Source organism: Oncorhynchus kisutch, unplaced genomic scaffold (genome assembly GCF_002021735.2).
Source record: "Oncorhynchus kisutch isolate 150728-3 unplaced genomic scaffold, Okis_V2 scaffold955, whole genome shotgun sequence".
NCBI lineage: Eukaryota > Metazoa > Chordata > Actinopteri > Salmoniformes > Salmonidae > Oncorhynchus > Oncorhynchus kisutch.
The window spans coordinates 100,245-115,095 of record NW_022262900.1 but is presented as its reverse complement, the minus strand read 5'-3'; the positions used below and the strand labels follow the sequence as shown (position 1 = coordinate 115,095).

Genomic DNA, 14,851 nt, shown 5'->3' with positions numbered 1-14,851 from the left:
GTGAACTGGAGCTTTCTTGGATCCATAAAACAATGTGATTTTGGAGCATGCGGGTATCGATCCAACTACCTCACGAATGCAAAGCATTGAGCTAATTCCCCAGCCGTTTGGAAATTCCACAAGTAGCAACCAAGAGGGTCCAGTCTTGTCAGGCTATGCTGTTGGTTGACTTGTTAGTTTACTCGCCAGCACTTGCAGAGGCTCGGTGCATCTCAACAATTGCGCCCAATTGATAGTTCCCGGTTAGCTCAGTTGGTTAGAGCGTGGTGCTAATAATTCCAAGGTCATGGGTTCGATCCCCGTACTGGCTATGATGTACTTTTTGACTGTCAAAATTGTGAGTCACATGCATGTGAATTGTCAAGGGTGCCACAGAATTTAATTTAGTGAATTGCCGAATAGCTCAGTTGGGAGAGCGTTAGACTGAAGATCTAAAGGTCCCTGGTTCGATCCCGGGTTTCGGCATTTGTATTTGTTCTTTCTTTCTGCTCTGGCTTCAAGGAAACTATCCACAGCTTTGTTTGTGGGCCTCAATGGCGTGTGCTACGCTGCTCCTCTGAAAGTAAGTAATGTCTTGCTTTTTCATCTGACATTTTGACATCAGTGTTACAGGAAAGTTGCTTGTCATTGTTACATGACAGTAGGCTGTCGTAGGACAAGGCTGCATGAAGTGTGAACTGGAGCTTTCTTGGATCCACAAAAAAATGTGTTTTTGGGGAATGCGGGCATCGATCCCAATACCTATAGCATGCTAAGCAAACACAATACCAATTGATCAAATTCCCCAGCTGTTTGGAATTGCCACAAGGAGCAACTAAGAGTGTCCAGTCTTGTCAGTCTATGCTGTTGGTGGACTTGTTAGTTTGGGCTCCAGCACTTGCAGAGGCTCGGTGCATCTCAACAATTGTGCTCTGTAGCCAGCGGCTGGTTAGCTCAGTTGGTTAGAGTGTGTGATACGCTGCTCTCTGAAACTAAGTAATGTCTTCTTTCTCATCTGACATTGTGACATCAGTATTACATGAGAGTTGCTTGTCATTGTTAAATGACAGTTTCTTGTCATTGTTTACATGACAGTAGGTTGTCGTAAGACAAGGCTGCATGAAGTGTGAACTGGAGTTTTCTTGGATCCATAAAACAATGTGATTTTGGAGCATGCGGGCATCGATCCCACTACCTCACGCATGCAAAGTATTTGAGCTAATTCCCCAGCCGTTTGGAAATTCCGCAAGAAGCAACCAAGAGGGTCCAGTCTTGTCAGGCTATGCTGTTGGTTGACTTGTTAGTTTACGCTCCAGCACTTGCAGAGGCTCGGTGCATCTCAACAATTGCATCCAATAGCTAGTGGCCGGTTAGCTCAGTTGGTTAGAGCGTGGTGCTAATAACGCCAAGGTCATGGGTTCGATCCCCGTACTGGCTATGATGTGCTTTTTGACTGTCAAAATTGTGAGTCACATGCATGTGAATTGTCAAGGGTGCCACAGAATTTAATTTAGTGAATTGCCGAAATAGCTCAGTTGGGAGAGCGTTAGACTGAAGATCTGAAGGTCCCTGGTTCGATCCCGGGTTTCGGCATTTGTATTTGTTCTTTCTTTCTGCTCTGGCTTCAAGGAAACTATCCACAGCTTTGTTTGTGGGCCTCAATGGCGTGTGCTACGCTGCTCCTCTGAAAGTAAGTAATGTCTTGCTTTTTCATCTGACATTTTGACATCAGTGTTACAGGAAAGTTGCTTGTCATTGTTACATGACAGTAGGTTGTCGTAGGACAAGGCTGCATGAAGTGTGAACTGGAGCTTTCTTGGATCCACAAAAAAAATTGTTTTTGGGGAATGCGGGCATCGATCCCAATACCTATAGCATGCTAAGCAAACACAATACCAATTGATCAAATTCCCCAGCTGTTTGGAATTGCCACAAGGAGCAACTAAGAGTGTCCAGTCTTGTCAGTATATGCTGTTGGTGGACTTGTTATTTTGCGCTCCAGCACTTGCAGAGGCTCGGTGCATCTCAACAATTGTGCTCTGTAGCCAGCGGCTGGTTAGCTCAGTTGGTTAGAGTGTGTGATACGCTGCTCTCTGAAAGTAAGTAATGTCTTCTTTCTCATCTGACATTGTGACATCAGTATTACATGAGAGTTGCTTGTCATTGTTAAATGACAGTTTCTTGTCATTGTTTACATGACAGTAGGTTGTCGTAGGACAAGGCTGCATGAAGTGTGAACTGGAGCTTTCTTGGATCCATAAAACAATGTGATTTTGGAGCATGCGGGCATCGATCCCACTACCTCACGAATGCAAAGTATTTGAGCTAATTCCCCAGCCGTTTGGAAATTCCACAAGAAGCAACCAAGAGGGTCCAGTCTTGTCAGGATATGCTGTTGGTTGACTTGTTAGTTTACTCGCCAGCACTTGCAGAGGCTCGGTGCATCTCAACAATTGCGCCCAATTGATAGTTCCCGTTTAGCTCAGTTGGTTAGAGCGTGGTGCTAATAACGCCAAGGTCATGGGTTCGATCCCCGTACTGGCTATGATGTACTTTTTGACTGTCAAAATTGTGAGTCACATGCATGTGAATTGTCAAGGGTGCCACATAATTTTATTTAGTTAATTGCCGAAATAGCTCAGTTGGGAGAGCGTTAGACTGAAGATCTAAACGTCCCTGGTTTGATCCCGGGTTTCGGCATTTGTATTTGTTCTTTCTTTCTGCTCTGGCTTCAAGGAAACTATCCACAGCTTTGTTGGTGGGCCTCAATGGCGTGTGCTACGCTGCTCCTCTGAAAGTAAGTAATGTCTTGCTTTTTCATCTGACATTTTGACATCAGTGTTACAGGAAAGTTGCTTGTCATTGTTACATGACAGTAGGTTGTCGTAGGACAAGGCTGCATGAAGTGTGAACTGGAGCTTTCTTGGATCCACAAAAAAATTGTTTTTGGGGAATGCGGGCATCGATCCCAATACCTATAGCATGCTAAGCAAACACAATACCAATTGATCAAATTCCCCAGCTGTTTGGAATTGCCACAAGGAGCAACTAAGAGTGTCCAGTCTTGTCAGTATATGCTGTTGGTGGACTTGTTATTTTGCGCTCCAGCACTTGCAGAGGCTCGGTGCATCTCAACAATTGTGCTCTGTAGCCAGCGGCTGGTTAGCTCAGTTGGTTAGAGTGTGTGATACGCTGCTCTCTGAAAGTAAGTAATGTCTTCTTTCTCATCTGACATTGTGACATCAGTATTACATGAGAGTTGCTTGTCATTGTTAAATGACAGTTTCTTGTCATTGTTTACATGACAGTAGGTTGTCGTAAGACAAGGCTGCATGAAGTGTGAACTGGAGTTTTCTTGGATCCATAAAACAATGTGATTTTGGAGCATGCGGGCATCGATCCCACTACCTCACGCATGCAAAGTATTTGAGCTAATTCCCCAGCCGTTTGGAAATTCCGAAAGAAGCAACCAAGTCTTGTCCAGTCTTGTCAGGCTATGCTGTTGGTTGACTTGTTAGTTTACGCTCCAGCACTTGCAGAGGCTCGGTGCATCTCAACAATTGCGTCCAATAGCTAGCGGACGGTTAGCTCAGTTGGTTAGAGCATGGTGCTAATAACGCCAAGGTCATGAGTTCGATCCCCGTACTGGCTATGATGTACTTTTTGACTGTCAAAATTGTGAGTCACATGCATGTGAATTGTCAAGGTTGCCACAGAATTTAATTTAGTGAATTGCCGAAATAGCTCAGTTGGGAGAGCGTTAGACTGAAGATCTAAAGGTCCCTGGTTCAATCCCGGGTTTCGGCATTTGTATTTGTTCTTTCTTTCTGCTCTGGCTTCAAGGAAACTATCCACAGCTTTGTTTGTGGGCCTCAATGGCGTGTGCTACGCTGCTCCTCTGAAAGTAAGTAATGTCTTGCTTTTTCATCTGACATTTTGACATCAGTGTTACAGGAAAGTTGCTTGTCATTGTTACATGACAGTAGGTTGTCGTAGGACAAGGCTGCATGAAGTGTGAACTGGAGCTTTCTTGGATCCATAAAACAATGTGATTTTGGAGCATGCGGGCATCGATCCCACTACCTCACGAATGCAAAGTATTTGAGCTAATTCCCCAGCCGTTTGGAAATTCCACAAGAAGCAACCAAGAGGGTCCAGTCTTGTCAGGATATGCTGTTGGTTGACTTGTTAGTTTACTCGCCAGCACTTGCAGAGGCTCGGTGCATCTCAACAATTGCGCCCAATTTATAGTTCCCGTTTAGCTCAGTTGGTTAGAGCGTGGTGCTAATAACGCCAAGGTCATGGGTTCGATCCCCGTACTGGCTATGATGTACTTTTTGACTGTCAAAATTGTGAGTCACATGCATGTGAATTGTCAAGGGTGCCACAGAATTTTATTTAGTTAATTGCCGAAATAGCTCAGTTGGGAGAGCGTTAGACTGAAGATCTAAAGGTCCCTGGTTTGATCCCGGGTTTCGGCATTTGTATTTGTTCTTTCTTTCTGCTCTGGCTTCAAGGAAACTATCCACAGCTTTGTTGGTGGGCCTCAATGGCGTGTGCTACGCTGCTCCTCTGAAAGTAAGTAATGTCTTGCTTTTTCATCTGACATTTTGACATCAGTGTTACAGGAAAGTTGCTTGTCATTGTTACATGACAGTAGGTTGTCGTAGGACAAGGCTGCATGAAGTGTGAACTGGAGCTTTCTTGGATCCATAAAACAATGTGATTTTGGAGCATGCGGGCATCGATCCCACTACCTCACGAATGCAAAGTATTTGAGCTAATTCCCCAGCCGTTTGGAAATTCCACAAGAAGCAACCAAGAGGGTCCAGTCTTGTCAGGATATGCTGTTGGTTGACTTGTCAGTTTACTCGCCAGCACTTGCAGAGGCTCGGTGCATCTCAACAATTGCGCCCAATTCATAGTTCCCGTTTAGCTCAGTTGGTTAGAGCGTGGTGCTAATAACGCCAAGGTCATGGGTTCGATCCCCGTACTGGCTATGATGTACTTTTTGACTGTCAAAATTGTGAGTCACATGCATGTGAATTGTCAAGGGTGCCACAGAATTTTATTTAGTTAATTGCCGAAATAGCTCAGTTGGGAGAGCGTTAGACTGAAGATCTAAACGTCCCTGGTTTGGTCCCGGGTTTCGGCATTTGTATTTGTTCTTTCTTTCTGCTCTGGCTTCAAGGAAACTATCCACAGCTTTGTTGGTGGGCCTCAATGGCGTGTGCTACGCTGCTCCTCTGAAAGTAAGTAATGTCTTGCTTTTTCATCTGACATTTTGACATCAGTGTTACAGGAAAGTTGCTTGTCATTGTTACATGACAGTAGGTTGTCGTAGGACAAGGCTGCATGAAGTGTGAACTGGAGCTTTCTTGGATCCACAAAAAAAATTGTTTTTGGGGAATGCGGGCATCGATCCCAATACCTATAGCATGCTAAGCAAACACAATACCAATTGATCAAATTCCCCAGCTGTTTGGAATTGCCACAAGGAGCAACTAAGAGTGTCCAGTCTTGTCAGTATATGCTGTTGGTGGACTTGTTATTTTGCGCTCCAGCACTTGCAGAGGCTCGGTGCATCTCAACAATTGTGCTCTGTAGCCAGCGGCTGGTTAGCTCAGTTGGTTAGAGTGTGTGATACGCTGCTCTCTGAAAGTAAGTAATGTCTTCTTTCTCATCTGACATTGTGACATCAGTATTACATGAGAGTTGCTTGTCATTGTTAAATGACAGTTTCTTGTCATTGTTTACATGACAGTAGGTTGTCGTAAGACAAGGCTGCATGAAGTGTGAACTGGAGCTTTCTTGGATCCATAAAACAATGTGATTTTGGAGCATGCGGGCATCGATCCCACTACCTCACGAATGCAAAGTATTTGAGCTAATTCCCCAGCCGTTTGGAAATTCCACAAGAAGCAACCAAGAGGGTCCAGTCTTGTCAGGATATGCTGTTGGTTGACTTGTTAGTTTACTCGCCAGCACTTGCAGAGGCTCGGTGCATCTCAACAATTGCGCCCAATTTATAGTTCCCGTTTAGCTCAGTTGGTTAGAGCGTGGTGCTAATAACGCCAAGGTCATGGGTTCGATCCCCGTACTGGCTATGATGTACTTTTTGACTGTCAAAATTGTGAGTCACATGCATGTGAATTGTCAAGGGTGCCACAGAATTTTATTTAGTTAATTGCCGAAATAGCTCAGTTGGGAGAGCGTTAGACTGAAGATTTAAAGGTCCCTGGTTTGATCCCGGGTTTCGGCATTTGTATTTGTTCTTTCTTTCTGCTCTGGCTTCAAGGAAACTATCCACAGCTTTGTTGGTGGGCCTCAATGGCGTGTGCTACGCTGCTCCTCTGAAAGTAAGTAATGTCTTGCTTTTTCATCTGACATTTTGACATCAGTGTTACAGGAAAGTTGCTTGTCATTGTTACATGACAGTAGGTTGTCGTAGGACAAGGCTGCATGAAGTGTGAACTGGAGCTTTCTTGGATCCATAAAACAATGTGATTTTGGAGCATGCGGGCATCGATCCCACTACCTCACGAATGCAAAGTATTTGAGCTAATTCCCCAGCCGTTTGGAAATTCCACAAGAAGCAACCAAGAGGGTCCAGTCTTGTCAGGATATGCTGTTGGTTGACTTGTTAGTTTACTCGCCAGCACTTGCAGAGGCTCGGTGCATCTCAACAATTGCGCCCAATTCATAGTTCCCGTTTAGCTCAGTTGGTTAGAGCGTGGTGCTAATAACGCCAAGGTCATGGGTTCGATCCCCGTACTGGCTATGATGTACTTTTTGACTGTCAAAATTGTGAGTCACATGCATGTGAATTGTCAAGGGTGCCACAGAATTTTATTTAGTTAATTGCCGAAATAGCTCAGTTGGGAGAGCGTTAGACTGAAGATCTAAAGGTCCCTGGTTTGATCCCGGGTTTCGGCATTTGTATTTGTTCTTTCTTTCTGCTCTGGCTTCAAGGAAACTATCCACAGCTTTGTTGGTGGGCCTCAATGGCGTGTGCTACGCTGCTCCTCTGAAAGTAAGTAATGTCTTGCTTTTTCATCTGACATTTTGACATCAGTGTTACAGGAAAGTTGCTTGTCATTGTTACATGACAGTAGGTTGTCGTAGGACAAGGCTGCATGAAGTGTGAACTGGAGCTTTCTTGGATCCACAAAAAAAATTGTTTTTGGGGAATGCGGGCATCGATCCCAATACCTATAGCATGCTAAGCAAACACAATACCAATTGATCAAATTCCCCAGCTGTTTGGAATTGCCACAAGGAGCAACTAAGAGTGTCCAGTCTTGTCAGTATATGCTGTTGGTGGACTTGTTATTTTGCGCTCCAGCACTTGCAGAGGCTCGGTGCATCTCAACAATTGTGCTCTGTAGCCAGCGGCTGGTTAGCTCAGTTGGTTAGAGTGTGTGATACGCTGCTCTCTGAAAGTAAGTAATGTCTTCTTTCTCATCTGACATTGTGACATCAGTATTACATGAGAGTTGCTTGTCATTGTTAAATGACAGTTTCTTGTCATTGTTTACATGACAGTAGGTTGTCGTAAGACAAGGCTGCATGAAGTGTGAACTGGAGTTTTCTTGGATCCATAAAACAATGTGATTTTGGAGCATGCGGGCATCGATCCCACTACCTCACACATGCAAAGTATTTGAGCTAATTCCCCAGCCGTTTGGAAATTCCGCAAGAAGCAACCAAGTCTTGTCCAGTCTTGTCAGGCTATGCTGTTGGTTGACTTGTTAGTTTACGCTCCAGCACTTGCAGAGGCTCGGTGCATCTCAACAATTGCGTCCAATAGCTAGCGGACGGTTAGCTCAGTTGGTTAGAGCGTGGTGCTAATAACGCCAAGGTCATGAGTTCGATCCCCGTACTGGCTATGATGTACTTTTTGACTGTCAAAATTGTGAGTCACATGCATGTGAATTGTCAAGGTTGCCACAGAATTGAATTGAGTGAATTGCCGAAATAGCTCAGTTGGGAGAGCGTTAGACTGAAGATCTAAAGGTCCCTGGTTCAATCCCGGGTTTCGGCATTTGTATTTGTTCTTTCTTTCTGCTCTGGCTTCAAGGAAACTATCCACAGCTTTGTTTGTGGGCCTCAATGGCGTGTGCTACGCTGCTCCTCTGAAAGTAAGTAATGTCTTGCTTTTTCATCTGACATTTTGACATCAGTGTTACAGGAAAGTTGCTTGTCATTGTTACATGACAGTAGGTTGTCGTAGGACAAGGCTGCATGAAGTGTGAACTGGAGCTTTCTTGGATCCATAAAACAATGTGATTTTGGAGCATGCGGGCATCGATCCCACTACCTCACGAATGCAAAGTATTTGAGCTAATTCCCCAGCCGTTTGGAAATTCCACAAGAAGCAACCAAGAGGGTCCAGTCTTGTCAGGATATGCTGTTGGTTGACTTGTTAGTTTACTCGCCAGCACTTGCAGAGGCTCGGTGCATCTCAACAATTGCGCCCAATTGATAGTTCCCGTTTAGCTCAGTTGGTTAGAGCGTGGTGCTAATAACGCCAAGGTCATGGGTTCGATCCCCGTACTGGCTATGATGTACTTTTTGACTGTCAAAATTGTGAGTCACATGCATGTGAATTGTCAAGGGTGCCACAGAATTTTATTTAGTTAATTGCCGAAATAGCTCAGTTGGGAGAGCGTTAGACTGAAGATCTAAAGGTCCCTGGTTTCATCCCGGGTTTCGGCATTTGTATTTGTTCTTTCTTTCTGCTCTGGCTTCAAGGAAACTATCCACAGCTTTGTTGGTGGGCCTCAATGGCGTGTGCTACGCTGCTCCTCTGAAAGTAAGTAATGTCTTGCTTTTTCATCTGACATTTTGACATCAGTGTTACAGGAAAGTTGCTTGTCATTGTTACATGACAGTAGGTTGTCGTAGGACAAGGCTGCATGAAGTGTGAACTGGAGCTTTCTTGGATCCACAAAAAAAATTGTTTTTGGGGAATGCGGGCATCGATCCCAATACCTATAGCATGCTAAGCAAACACAATACCAATTGATCAAATTCCCCAGCTGTTTGGAATTGCCACAAGGAGCAACTAAGAGTGTCCAGTCTTGTCAGTATATGCTGTTGTTGGACTTGTTAGTTTGCGCTCCAGCACTTGCAGAGGCTCGGTGCATCTCAACAATTGTGCTCTGTAGCCAGCGGCTGGTTAGCTCAGTTGGTTAGAGTGTGTGATACGCTGCTCTCTGAAAGTAAGTAATGTCTTCTTTCTCATCTGACATTGTGACATCAGTATTACATGAGAGTTGCTTGTCATTGTTAAATGACAGTTTCTTGTCATTGTTTACATGACAGTAGGTTGTCGTAAGACAAGGCTGCATGAAGTGTGAACTGGAGTTTTCTTGGATCCATAAAACAATGTGATTTTGGAGCATGCGGGCATCGATCCCACTACCTCACGCATGCAAAGTATTTGAGCTAATTCCCCAGCCGTTTGGAAATTCCGCAAGAAGCAACCAAGTCTTGTCCAGTCTTGTCAGGCTATGCTGTTGGTTGACTTGTTAGTTTACGCTCCAGCACTTGCAGAGGCTCGGTGCATCTCAACAATTGCGTCCAATAGCTAGCGGCCGGTTAGCTCAGTTGGTTAGAGCGTGGTGCTAATAATGCCAAGGTCATGAGTTCGATCCCCGTACTGGCTATGAGGTACTTTTTGACTGTCAAAATTGTGAGTCACATGCATGTGAATTGTCAAGGTTGCCACAGAATTGAATTTAGTGAATTGCCGAAATAGCTCAGTTGGGAGAGCGTTAGACTGAAGATCTAAAGGTCCCTGGTTCAATCCCGGGTTTCGGCATTTGTATTTGTTCTTTCTTTCTGCTCTGGCTTCAAGGAAACTATCCACAGCTTTGTTTGTGGTCCTCAATGGCGTGTGCTACGCTGCTCCTCTGAAAGTAAGTAATGTCTTGCTTTTTCATCTGACATTTTGACATCAGTGTTACAGGAAAGTTGCTTGTCATTGTTACATGACAGTAGGTTGTCGTAGGACAAGGCTGCATGAAGTGTGAACTGGAGCTTTCTTGGATCCATAAAACAATGTGATTTTGGAGCATGCGGGCATCGATCCCACTACCTCACGAATGCAAAGTATTTGAGCTAATTCCCCAGCCGTTTGGAAATTCCACAAGAAGCAACCAAGAGGGTCCAGTCTTGTCAGGATATGCTGTTGGTTGACTTGTTAGTTTACTCGCCAGCACTTGCAGAGGCTCGGTGCATCTCAACAATTGCGCCCAATTGATAGTTCCCGTTTAGCTCAGTTGGTTAGAGCGTGGTGCTAATAACGCCAAGGTCATGGGTTCGATCCCCGTACTGGCTATGATGTACTTTTTGACTGTCAAAATTGTGAGTCACATGCATGTGAATTGTCAAGGGTGCCACAGAATTTTATTTAGTTAATTGCCGAAATAGCTCAGTTGGGAGAGCGTTAGACTGAAGATCTAAAGGTCCCTGGTTTGATCCCGGGTTTCGGCATTTGTATTTGTTCTTTCTTTCTGCTCTGGCTTCAAGGAAACTATCCACAGCTTTGTTGGTGGGCCTCAATGGCGTGTGCTACGCTGCTCCTCTGAAAGTAAGTAATGTCTTGCTTTTTCATCTGACATTTTGACATCAGTGTTACAGGAAAGTTGCTTGTCATTGTTACATGACAGTAGGTTGTCGTAGGACAAGGCTGCATGAAGTGTGAACTGGAGCTTTCTTGGATCCATAAAACAATGTGATTTTGGAGCATGCGGGCATCGATCCCACTACCTCACGAATGCAAAGTATTTGAGCTAATTCCCCAGCCGTTTGGAAATTCCACAAGAAGCAACCAAGAGGGTCCAGTCTTGTCAGGATATGCTGTTGGTTGACTTGTTAGTTTACTCGCCAGCACTTGCAGAGGCTCGGTGCATCTCAACAATTGCGCCCAATTGATAGTTCCCGTTTAGCTCAGTTGGTTAGAGCGTGGTGCTAATAACGCCAAGGTCATGGGTTCGATCCCCGTACTGGCTATGATGTACTTTTTGACTGTCAGAGAGATTAAAGTAGATGTCACGTGTCAAAATTTTGATTGATGACCCTATGTGAACCTATGTGAACTCTATGTGAACCCTATGTAGTGATGACGTGTGCATGTCTTCTGGTCAGGCAAGCCTGGTTAGGTGGGGGCTATGGTGGGAGTAAGGGTCCATTTGACAGGCCTTTAATGATTGATGACCCAAGCCTGATTTATGACCCTATGTAATGATTTATGACCCTATGTCATGTAGAAGGGTGCATGCCCAGGGGGGTTGGTGGGGTTGAGTAAGTGACCATGTGTCAGGTCAACCTGTTACTGTTTCTCACGGTTTGGGTTGGTTAAGGCCCCTTATAAAGCGCCTGAACAATACCTGTTTAAGACTGTACATGATAACCCCCCTGAATATTAAACAAAAATGACACCTATGCCAATTTTAGGGATGTTATGCTCGGCTTGTCATGAACCCAGTGACCAAAGCCTTGAAGAAGTTCTGTGTGAAGCTCCAGAATGTTTTAAAGGATTTTTGGGTACGAGTGAGGGCCACATGTCTTACATATTCCACCCGGAGGATTCTACGGTAAAGATATTCACAGACCGTGGACCCAAACCCCTTTATCCTGCAAAACCTGGGAGTTTTCCCCCGGCTCTGGGGATGAGAGAATGGCTAAACATCAGGCTGGCTCTTTGTAAAATTGAACAGGTCCTGAGTGGTACAAATGTGCCAGGATATGCGTTGGAAGAACAGGTCTGCGGCCGCAGTGATCTCAAGGCTCTAAGAATGGCTTCAATGGACTATAGCCCTGACAACAAAGTGACAATTTTAGCCTGTGACCTTTATGATAAGTCTAATGCTACAAAGTCTGTCAATTCTCCTGTAGCTTCCAGAGCACGCAAACATGTAAACTTTTTTATTCCTGTGTTTAGTTTTAAATGGGTGGATTATCCAATTTTCATAACACTTATGAATAAGCTGGACATTCTCTTCCAAAATGGGGAACAGTTAAAGCGCTGGGCGAGGCTTTCCTTGAGACAGAGTCAAGACCAAAAGGCCCGACGGAGGATCTACCCCTGGAGTGAAAACTTACCAAGTGTTGATGGACCTAGCAAGAGAGCCTTGCCTTTTGAGGGCGAACTCGACACGGACAATGGCGGTTGGTTGCATAAGCTCCCAGGATCTGTAAGAAAGGCATCGTAAAATACCTTAAGAATGTAAGGATATAAAATGTATGTACTAAATATTTTGAATGAAATAAATGGTTTTAAAATCAGAATCTCACCACGTTATGAACTCTCGCGTTTGTTCACTCTTAGCGCAGTCTGTCCCTGAGAAAAAACTTGCGGAAAAAGCCATGTGCGCGCGTATGTGCGTGAGGGAGTTTTCTGTAGTGGCTGTGTGTGTGTGTGTGTGTGTGTGTGTGTGTGTGTGTGTGTTTCAAAAACAGAAAAAGGGGGGGGCGGGTTGTTTGTTAAAAAAATACCCTTGCATCTGCGCTCAAGGCTCTCTCTCGCTCTCTCTCTCTCTCTCTCTCTCTCTCTCTCTCTCTCTCTCTCTCTCTATGCCTGGTGGGTCGTTTGAAACCAAGGTTTACACTAGCCTGCAAAACAGATGCCTACCCCCCAACAATAATATTGTGTCTTACGACTCCTAATCTTAAAGGCCTTTCATAAAACTATTTTTTAGGTGGGCTAAAAAGTCATTCATCCCAGCGATGTCGAGACCAACCCACCCCCTGCATCTAGGTGCTAGCACCCCGGAGATTTTAGAAGATCCAAAAGGATCCTAATGTTTAGACACACCCAATACCATGTGTTTGAAATGTGTCAAATATACCATGGGCGGGGGTATAGCCCGAAAAAAAAACGACAAACCCCAAATGCTATGTAAAAATCATTCAGGGGTTTTTCTCTAGGTCGTAGGGTACAAAAGCGCTAGAAACCAGGGGCAATGTTAGCCGCGTTTTAGTTCCGATGCAAACAGCACCTCCAGAAACTCCAAGAATCGTTATCGGACTGAAGCGTTAAAAAAGATAATCGGGGAAAACAGTCTAATGGATCTATCGCAAGGTGAGTTCTTGAAATAAATCTTTATTAGATTTGGTTGTTGTGGGGAATTGTTTGAAAAGCGTGGGATGTTATAGAAATATTAAACAATCATTAGGATCAGTATGCTTACCGTATAACAAGGCAATATTAGCTAAAGTGATTATAGCTTTAATATTGTCGAATGTTTTATAGATTCTGAAGCATTCACGCAGATACTCCGAGGTATAACTGAGCTCGAACCATCCAATGGGGCTCCGGAACAAAGTGCAGACAAACAAACGCCTACCCTGAATTGTAAACGTAAGTAAGCTCCAAGAATTCCATACATAAAAATATTTATACCTTAAAAACAAAAAGTGTGGGCATCTTATATTAAAAGTTATTTTATATGTTTACAGAGGACCTAAAGCCTAGAAGGTTAAACGAGGCCCTATGGAGCCTGAACGGTTTCTGCGAAGCATATGACTACGAGACAATTCTGCCCTACTCCCAGGATGTATTTACACAAAAGCAGCGAACAGAGACTTTAAACGGCAGGTCAACTCCCCTTGGCCAGGACAACGTTGTCCCCCATATTTCTAAACACCAAAGGATAATTAGTGCTCAGATCCACAGTTCCGCTTCACCCGAACAATTCTACTTGGCCGATATTCACGAGACGTCGTTCCAAGGACAAGGTATGAATCAATTATATATTATTATTTATATATATTATTATTTTAATATTTATATATTTTTTTTTTATGCCGGAATATGTTAAAACAAGGCCTAATGCTGTTTTTTTTTTTTTTTTTTTTTCAGGCTCACCATCTACCGAACCTGCAGATGCTGTAATACAGGTTGAACAAAGACATCAGCCCCTGGTTTCAGAGCTTCTTCAGAACAGCCCTCGTCAAAAAAGCCGAGGTATTTAATTAATGTATTGTTAATATATAGGCTTATATCTGAAATGTATTTGGCATTTTTAACATATTTTAGGGTTAATAACCTATTTTTGTATGTATTATTTTTATTTCAGACTCCTCACCGGCTTATAAAGACAACGCACAAACATCGGAGGATGCCCAGACAAGCATCCCCGAGGAGGCTCCAAAGACACCAGTCAAGAAAACAGCGAAACCTGATGATTTCAAAGATTTAAATGACATTTCTGAGGTAGACGATTTGATGTTCTGTGAAGCTGCCAACCTTCTTGAATCGGCCAATTCTGTGGGGGAAACAGCAGATTCTGAAATAGACCAAGAACGTTTTTTCAAAGCGTTTACCCTGGGTTTAAAATCACGAAAGGCTCTACTCCAGAGGCGCGTGTGTATTCTACTCGAGCATCAATACAATCAGGATGTGTCATTCTGGCGTAGCGAGCTACCCCGTAGGTTAAAAAACATTAGGGCTAAAACAAGCAAATACCGCCGTTAAAAAACACACATGTAAACACACACACACACACATCCTTAATTAGACAGATGGCGCCCCCTATAGACCAAAGTGAGACAATTGAAACCCTCTTAGCCATGATCCCTACAGAGCTCCAAGATATAGTTAACCATATGAATGATTCGGGGGTAATTGACATAATGACAATAGATGAAAATCTATTATCACAGATTCCCTCCGAACTCATAGACATTATTACACGTATGAATGAGTCAGGGCCTTCCGAGGAAAACATGTTAACACAGATTCCCGAAACCATCATATCTCTAATTACCCAGCTTAACGCGAGCCCTAGGTTTAATTCGGCCCCACAGACACCTCTAAGACAGCCTTTAACAACATTGTCCGAAGAGTCTGAAAGTCAATATG

The 14,851-nt window shown here is 43.9% G+C and overlaps 9 non-coding genes across 9 annotated transcripts; all 9 read left to right on the top strand.

Moving 5' to 3' along the window:
• The first annotated feature begins 1,343 nt into the window (after positions 1-1,343).
• On the top strand, positions 1,344-1,417 carry trnai-aau (transfer RNA isoleucine (anticodon AAU)). The gene has a single exon. It is a non-coding gene; the product is annotated as a tRNA-Ile (tRNA).
• Positions 1,418-1,499: 82 nt separating this feature from the next.
• On the top strand, positions 1,500-1,572 carry trnaf-gaa (transfer RNA phenylalanine (anticodon GAA)). The gene has a single exon. It is a non-coding gene; the product is annotated as a tRNA-Phe (tRNA).
• A 2,141-nt stretch (positions 1,573-3,713) lies between these two features.
• On the top strand, positions 3,714-3,786 carry trnaf-gaa (transfer RNA phenylalanine (anticodon GAA)). The gene has a single exon. It is a non-coding gene; the product is annotated as a tRNA-Phe (tRNA).
• Positions 3,787-4,387: 601 nt separating this feature from the next.
• trnaf-gaa (transfer RNA phenylalanine (anticodon GAA)) lies at positions 4,388-4,460 on the top strand. The gene has a single exon. It is a non-coding gene; the product is annotated as a tRNA-Phe (tRNA).
• Positions 4,461-6,842: 2,382 nt separating this feature from the next.
• On the top strand, positions 6,843-6,915 carry trnaf-gaa (transfer RNA phenylalanine (anticodon GAA)). The gene has a single exon. It is a non-coding gene; the product is annotated as a tRNA-Phe (tRNA).
• A 1,035-nt stretch (positions 6,916-7,950) lies between these two features.
• trnaf-gaa (transfer RNA phenylalanine (anticodon GAA)) lies at positions 7,951-8,023 on the top strand. The gene has a single exon. It is a non-coding gene; the product is annotated as a tRNA-Phe (tRNA).
• Positions 8,024-9,576: 1,553 nt separating this feature from the next.
• Positions 9,577-9,650, top strand: trnai-aau (transfer RNA isoleucine (anticodon AAU)). Its single transcript has one exon. It is a non-coding gene; the product is annotated as a tRNA-Ile (tRNA).
• An 82-nt stretch (positions 9,651-9,732) lies between these two features.
• trnaf-gaa (transfer RNA phenylalanine (anticodon GAA)) lies at positions 9,733-9,805 on the top strand. The gene has a single exon. It is a non-coding gene; the product is annotated as a tRNA-Phe (tRNA).
• A 601-nt stretch (positions 9,806-10,406) lies between these two features.
• On the top strand, positions 10,407-10,479 carry trnaf-gaa (transfer RNA phenylalanine (anticodon GAA)). The gene has a single exon. It is a non-coding gene; the product is annotated as a tRNA-Phe (tRNA).
• Positions 10,480-14,851: the final 4,372 nt, after the last annotated feature.